Raw genomic sequence first — 8558 nt, forward strand, 5'->3', positions numbered from 1 at the left:
GATGCCACATCGAAAAGGCTCGGATGAGCTTTCCAAAGTTCTCCAAGTTGTGCCTCCGTCGCTTGTGTCCAGATCACACGCTGCACAGCCGTGCTGCTCCGTCTTTTTCACGGCGTTTACGTGTTTGCGCGCGAGCAGTGTGAGCGGCTCACGAGCGATTGATGATCGGGAGCTGGTCGTGAGGTGTTAATCACTTCTCGTTACCCCACGTATACTACACGACGCACGATGAAGGCCAAAATCGGTCCGATCACTCAAAAATCGGCTCAAAATGGGCCTAAAACCGCACAGTGTGAGCCCAGCGTTAGAGCAGCAATGTTTGTTCCCCTCAGAGAAAGGGAAGAATGGGAAAAGGAAAACACCTGGCTGGAAAAAGTTAATATGGGCATGTGCAGTGAATATCAGCGCTATGTGGCCAGAAGTGTGATAATATAATTTATTTTGTGTAATAAACAACTGCAAGGATAGATGATTACAACAAATAGATGACTAATACATAAAAGTAATACATAGATGAATAATGATGATGAGTTAAGATGCGTAATCATGGGAGCAAGTGGGTTTACAAACAGGAGCAGCTGATTAGCATTAGAAAAGCTGAAATAATACCTCAACTGAAGCCAATTGTACTAAATGCACTAAATGTGCACTGTTACAAGAATGTTTTTCTTTCTATTGTTTTCTATTATTTTAAGTTAAGCAGGACAGAGTTCTTTTAAAGAAAGATTTACTTATATTCTCAAAAGTTAAGCATGACAGGCTTCTGTTTAAGAAAGAGACCTGTTTTATCGTGTTAATGTTGTCATTTTGAGCTAAAAATAAATGGCTAAATGATCATTTGTTTCACATGTGTTCATATCACAAAGAATACACATCTACTTAAATCAAATTCAAGTCAAATGGTTAAAAAAATAATTTCACACACAAAAAAAGAGCTAGAAAATTCACCACACTGGGAAGGGTGAAGACAATTGGGTCGCCCGGCCCTGGCCACGAGGTGTCCCTTATTTATTTTTCAGGGAGTTGGCAACCCTAAGTGCAATCCTAGCTCCAAGTTTCAGAAATGATGCTAACAGATGCTAAGGCTGCTTAGCTAACGTACCAAAATAACTGAAAAATAAGACTTACCCTGCAACACAGACAGTATGACATCGTCAAAGTTGTCCATGCCGTGACAGCAGTTCTCTAGTTCGGTTCCAAAGCCTCCACTCACAGTACCTGGAAATATCCTACGGCTTAAATAAGAACATTTAGCTAAAGTTAACACATTAGCTAGATTGCTAACTAGCAGCCCTCACAAAACACGACTTTATCTTAATAACACCGTTGTACCATAGTATTTTTCAAATCAACTTAATGTTACCAACCTTAAATTACTGTTCACTTTGTTTAGATAAATAATTTTGATCTTCCTAACGGTCCTGATGGTTAACAAAGCAGGGGAAAAGAGTTTGTCCCGCGTGAAAGTAACGTCACGACAGGAACTGAGAATGCGCATGCAGAAAATTATTTATATTTAATTTTTTTTAAGTAAAAAAAAAGAAAATAAAAATATAAATTCAGTCTTAAACACTTATTGCCTAAAAATAAATATAACTGATGTAATTTAAACCTGAAAAATTGGATAATTAAGGATGCATATATTTTTAAAATTGCCTACCTTTCCCATGGTCCCACACTCTCATCTGTGGCCTTCAGTGGAGAGCGGTAAAGTAAAGCTGCATTGCTACTGCGCGAAAACAGTTCACCATGGCGCTCTGGAGATGTATGATCTGTTTTATCTTTGTTTCTTTAACTCTGAAGGTGCTCCTTAGCCACATAAATGCAGCTCATGGTCGAAGGCAGGATTTTTGGGTTTACTGTGGAATAGATGGCTGTGAACAAGATTTCAGAGTTTTTAACTCATTCTTTCGCCACATTAAACGGACGCACCCTCTGTATTTGACGAATGGAAGCCCACCAAGAGGATGGAGGATCCCCCCAACATCCCACTCTTTAGGATCGGAAAATTTTGGTGTTTCAGTCTTTGCCAACTGTAGTACTGCAACAACAACCAGCACCGTGGAAATATCAACTGGTGGATCTTGGCCTGAAGTGCAGGAGCCTCAGGTTGTTGACAGCCCGAGCGCGGTAAGTGTTAAACTAAATAAAATGTAGTGTGGCTTCTGATGACAAATTTAGCTATGTCTAACTCCTCGTATTTGGTCCTATATTACTTTTAATCATTTTCTCCATTTTTAATCAAGAGAAATTTAACGAGATCTCGCGATATTATACCGCTAGATATTGTTCTTCAAACTGTTACAAGCGATTTCCACCATGGTTGGATTTTAAATCACAATTTCATCCTGCAGGATGAAATGAAAAACAAATAAACAGAATAGCAGTTCAGTGTAGATAGTACAGGCTATGCTGCAGCCGGAGAAGGCACACACTCTGCGGCTGGCATGTCTCCTGGTGAAGTTTGCATCAAAGACACTCTCAGCGCGTTTAAATCGTTCAATGTGACAGCAATTTGGGTATCTCGTAGGAATTACATTTTCAGGTAAGACACAGAGTATTTGGAAGCACTGTAAAAAAATCTGTTGGCTAGAAATACTGCCAAAACATGGATAAGAATGATTTTTTTGAAAATTAAATAAATTAATAAATACAATACAACATACAATAAAATATATCCATATACTAATACTAACATAAATTCTAAGTGCAAATCTAAATTACGTGATTTAAAAATACATAAATAATTTAATAAATACAACAAACATGTAAAGAAACTAATATCTAAGTGCGAACAAAAATTCATTATTTAAAAAGATAAAATCTCATTCTCATGAATCCAATCCCTAGCCTCATCAAAACAATGGACAACCCCTTTTTTATTGTTTCTTTGTCTTTGATTTCTTTTCCATTTTTTTTCTTTATTCCAAAGAATGAATATTATATTATCTTATATTATATTGAATATTCACAACTGTAACACTAATCACTGTCATGCACTTTGTTTTTTAATGGACCAATCATTAGGTGTAACTGATTATACCTGTTATGTAAGAATTTCTATAATTGGCCAGGAGTTTGGACTAACTTTGTTTTTCTGCTCTAAAGGAAGAAGCTGTTGCTAAAACATCCTTTACCAGACACGATATTACCAGATCTGCTGCAGCTTTTGCTATCAGTGTTCAAGAACAGTGCCACTTATCACAGGTATGTTATAGTCTTAATGGATCAATACATTACATAAGGCAATCAATGTCTTACTTGTTCATAATGGAATTCAGAATTTTTTTTTTAATATAAATGCAGAATAAGTTACTTTTGTTTCAAATGTTTTCACAGAGAACGGTCAAACATATCATCTCAGGAGTGCAACAGTATCAGGCTGTTCTTTTGGATACGCTCAAGGAAAGAATGAAGACAGTGTTTGAAGATAATGCCGAGGGAACCACTCAGCTTCAAGATGAGGCTTTGGCTACATTTGATAAATTCATGGATCCTTTCTCCACCATTGCATATGGACAGTGTAGAGCCATAGGGGAAATGTTCTGTCCAGTCAACGCCGAGGAAGTAGTAGTATCCCAGAAGATATGTTGGGTAAAGCAAGGTCTTTCAAGGGTCATGTCCTTAAGGAACAAAAGTTTTTACTATGTACCATTAATTGAAAGTCTAAAGCAGTTAATGACTAATGAGAGAATCTTTACCATGTTGAACACTGCACCACAAAGAAGCAGAGAGGGATTCTTCTATGATTTTAGAGACAGGTCCCTCTTTACATCTCACCCCTTGTTTTCTCAGAGGCCAAATGCATTGCAATTAATACTGTACACAGATGAAATTGAAATATGTAACCCCTTAGGGTCCCATGCTTCTGCAAACAAATTGGTCATGTTTTATTATACTTTAGGAAATATTGATCCAAAATTTAGGTCAAAGTTAGCTGCAATACGACTTCTTGCTATTGCTAAAGCAAGTGACATTTCTCAGTGGGGTATTGATGTTGTACTGAAAAGAATACTTCAAGATCTATCACTGCTTTACAATGGTGTAAGGATTGAAATGTCAAATGGTGAAATTGAATTGTTTGGTGCTGTTATAGCCATTTGCGGAGACACGCTAGCCCAGCATGAGATTGCTGGCTTTAAAGAAGGGATTGGTTTTGCTTATAGCAAATGTAGACACTGTGAATGCAACTTTGATGATATGCAAAGTGTTTTTGAGGAGAAGAAGTTTGTTCAAAGAACTCTGGAGAAACATATCAGGCAGTGTTTTGAAATAGATAAAGCAAGCACAGATTTATTGAAAGCGTCCCTCAAAACTACTTATGGAATTAATAGAAGAAGCAGACTAGTTGATGTTCCTGCATTTGACCTGATCAAACAAACTCCACAGGACATAATGCATGTTATTTTTGAAGGTGTTGCATCAATGGAAGTTAAATTTGTATTAAAACACCTAATTCTCTCAGGACAATTGGAATTAGACAAGTTTAATTCAGACATTCAAAATTTTCCTTACTCACCTCTTGAAATACGGGATAAACCATGTCCTATTAGCTTTGGCACTTTAGCGGCTAACGACAACAAATTGAAACAGTCTTGTGGACAGACGCTAATTCTTTTAAAAATATTACTTTTTCTTTTGTATGGTGTGGAGAGTGAGTATGTTGTATTTATTAGAAAGTTAATTATGATAGTTCAAATAGTTCTTGCTCCCATTATTTCTTTACAAACTGTATTGCAACTGAGAAATATGATTGAAGAACACCTGTATCAGTTCAAGCAACTTTTTCCCGAAGCCAATATAATACCTAAGCAACATTATATGTTGCATCTTCCCAGTCAAATCTTATCCCTTGGACCTTTAATAAGGAGTATGTGCATGCGCTTTGAGGCAAAGCACTCCTATTTTAAACAGTGGGCTTCTAAGTTAAATTTTAAAAATGTTTGTAAATCCCTTGCAAACCACAATCAATTTCTTGAGTGTTGTCAAAATGAAATAGGCACTGAACATCCTATTTTTGCGAAAGAAAAGGAATCCGGGCCAGTATCAGCTGTTAAAAATAATGAATATGTTAGGAAAAAAATTAAAGAATTTTTTGGAATAGATGTCATGCAGTCTGTTGTCTCAGTGAAATGGTATGTTCTAAATGGCAATAAATACATTGCTGGGAAGTCCATGATTATTGCAGATGTGGATGGCACTTTCCCTGTGTTTGGACTGATAAAGGATATCTTTTTGATTGACTCATCTTTTATTGCTTTTGAGTACCAATGCTATGAAACTTTGAATTTAAATGAAGACTTATTGGCATATGAAGTAACTGTGCCCATTGTTGCTCAAGCTACAGAATTAGCCCATGAGCTCATTGATTACACTTCATACTTTTCTATTAGTTTTAAGGACAGTGTGTTTGTTCCAATCAAATACAGTCTTTCTGATATTATTTCCCATAGAAATCACCCTTAAGATTAGGGTTGCACCAAGTATTGGCTTAGTGTAGTTTGTGATGATATAAGTTGACAGTCATTAAATGTTCCCTAAACCAATGTCAATGTTGTACCACATAATGCTGGCATGCTGGGACAAACAGCTGTCTTTGAAATGTGATTTGTATCATAAATTGTGGTTAATTTTTTTCCCTTATATGTACAACTTTGAAGTCAGACATGATTTTGAATAAATAATTTTTTCAACAGATGCCTTGTGTGAATTTCCTAAATCAAGCAAATTGAGTTTGTCACTCTATCTTGAAACAAGTGATATTTTGAGAGACATCTGGTGAGAGACCTAATGTAGGCTATTTTAAGAGTTATTCTTCCCATTTCTGGATTTCTGTACTAATATAGACACAATTATATGGTTATTCTCGATTTAAGTTTATTATCTAAAATCCAGACTTAGAAACAAGTAAATCTTTTTTAAAACAAGGCAAATAATCTGGCCTGTCTAAAAATAAGATTTTAAATCATGGCAAGCACCAGATAATTTGCAGTGCAAGACGAACTGCCAACTCTTGAGCCACAATCAGCCAGGTTATCACATAAATAACTGTGATCCTCAACTTCCAGGCAAGAAGAGGAAGTAGAAGTCGCTGCTGTGAAGAAATTGTACATAATAAAGTGGCCGGTGAGTGTAAGCGCTATGAACAGACATCATTCACTGCTTAGTAACGGCCAGTAGGTGGCAGCAGAGGAGCTTCTATTTGCAAAGCACATGCAGGCCTTCACTTGACCTTTGACCTTTAGTTACAGGAAGGAAAACACTGTAAGAGAATAATGTTTCTCTGAGAGAGGGAACAGATGGAAAATTTCACAATCATTTCTCTCACATGTAATTCAGATGTGTTTCATCAGTCTATCGCAGGCTCACTACAGAGAAGCAAACAGCCATTCATGCTGTTAAATCAAAGTAAAAAGTTTGTTTTAGTTTAGTAGATGATCATGAAAAAAATCACAGCACAAACAAGAACCAGAACGCAAGATGGACAAGATCTGGCTATAAACAAGGACAAAATGCCATTCTTGTCTTCTTTGGGATTAAGTAAACAAGAGTTGCTTTTTGGAGGCCTTTGTTTTCCAGCCATGTGGAAGTCGACTTTACACCAAGATTATCTAGAAGTTTTTGTTTTTCTTTGTTTTTTCTGAATAATTTTAAAGCAGGGCCGTGTATCAAATAACGCAGATGTTAAAAGTGTCTGCTGCTACAGCTTGGAGTGCAAAGTGCTTTGAGTGTTAGGTGAGAGTAAAATATGGTTTATGCAGCCTGCATTCTGTGAGTTCACAGTCCATTTACCATGGACTGAACTGGGGGAGAGTCGGGCAAAGAGAACACTACATAAATAAATTTACCAACCAATAGCTGGGCAGACCAGTGTTGTATCAGTCAATGTCAATTATATTTCTATAGCACATTTAAAAGCAACAAAGTTGACCAAACTAGTTAGCTAATGAACAAGAGAAAACAAATACAGAAAACAAGACGTGAGATGACACAAATACAATGTATTTAACATAAAAACAAACATAAAACAAACCCGATGGTTCTCAGACTGAACTCAGATTAAAGCCGACATAAAAAAGTGAGTTTTAAGACAGAATTTGAAAGGCTGGATAGATTCTGAATTACCAATATTAAGTTATTCCAGAGTCTAAGCACTGCAGCTGCGATATGAAACTGCCATAATAAATGATCCTGCGAAGGCCCAAATTCCTCTCTGCTTTAAACCAGACCTGAGTTGTAATAAGATCATCTGGCTCAATGATCTCAGTGCTCCTTGCGGAGTTATATTTGCTGAGGAGCTTGCTTTTATTACTGGGCGCAATACATTTGGCACCAGAAGAATATTTAACGTCCAAAAGTGGCTGAATGCTGCATGTTGTCAATGAAGTAACAGAGTCATCCTGGAACTTGCTCAGTATGGTTCAACATCACACCACTGGAGCAACCTGTAACATGTGTGTGACTGCAAGTTTTTGTTAGTTTTTTCCCCCTTTCCCCCCAAAATGATGAACATGCCCATTTGTTTCCAGGAAAAATACTTGAGAAATACTGTGTGAACTTTACTGTTCTGACCCAGCCCTGTGTTTCCTGACTCTTCTCCAAATCAGCTAATGATTCAGACGTTTGGGCCTCGGTGCGTTGCTCATAGCTCTACTGCACCACTACTACTGCTTCTCTGAGCCACACTACAAAGGTGTTGCTGCTTCTCCTTTTTGTCTTTGTTTTCCTTTTTCTGTTGCTGACTTTGACCTTTAAAATGTAACTTGCTGAGTCTTAAGTAGAAAGTATATCAGTTTTAGAAATGAAACAGACATAACTGACTTCAATCTCTGGTGACCCAGAAAGTTTCAAACTTTGTGTCATCAGTCACAAGACGAGACACAAACCTTCAAAGTCAAACAGAAAACACAAACGACACAAACGGGGACACGAACAGAATACCGGGAGAGGACACAGGTAGGGATAATAGAAAAACTAAACACAAGACTTGAACCCTAAGAACTAATACAAAATGGAAAAAAAATAATAACAACAAACTCAAAACTCTTTTCCAGCGACCCAGGACCTCGACAGCTCTAAAACAGAGGTGTCAAACTTAAGTTTTAACTTCTTTTCTTCTCATATTAGGTTTAAAAGTGCAGTGAAACTTCTGTACAGTGACAGAAAAAAGGAATTTCCCTTATCTGGCAGTCATTAAAGCTGGCTGTGTGTGGCTCACGATGCAATTTAACGCTTGCAATCATTGTCAGGAAACCATTTGTATGACCTGAACAACATCTCTGAAGTTTAACCCTTTAAGACCTACCATAGAACCAAGTCCGCCAGAGCTTATATTATATTTTTACATGCTGTGGAGCCATTTTTGGGAGCATTTCAAGTTGCTATACATCAATACAACCATTATAGCCCAGATTTTAATAATATGTATTCATTAAGTGCATAGTAATTACATAAATTGCAAAAAAGTGCAATAAACTACAAAAAAATTGAAAATCGTTTTTGCTTTTTTAACATATATTTCTAGTTAGAGAAATTTAGGAGGCTTATCCCTCAAAACT

The 8558-nt window shown here is 36.8% G+C and overlaps 1 long non-coding RNA gene across 1 annotated transcript; it reads left to right on the forward strand.

Moving 5' to 3' along the window:
• Positions 1-1997: 1997 nt before the first annotated feature.
• On the forward strand, positions 1998-3748 carry LOC146673542 (uncharacterized). Its single transcript, XR_014910497.1, has 3 exons — positions 1998-2130; positions 3109-3207; positions 3340-3748. It is a non-coding gene; the product is annotated as an uncharacterized LOC146673542 (long non-coding RNA).
• The last annotated feature ends 4810 nt before the right edge of the window (positions 3749-8558 follow it).

Source organism: Rhamphochromis longiceps, linkage group LG3 (assembly GCF_057381845.1).
Source record: "Rhamphochromis longiceps isolate RC_006_pf linkage group LG3, R_longiceps_female_GT1.1, whole genome shotgun sequence".
Taxonomy (NCBI): Eukaryota; Metazoa; Chordata; class Actinopteri; order Cichliformes; family Cichlidae; genus Rhamphochromis; species Rhamphochromis longiceps.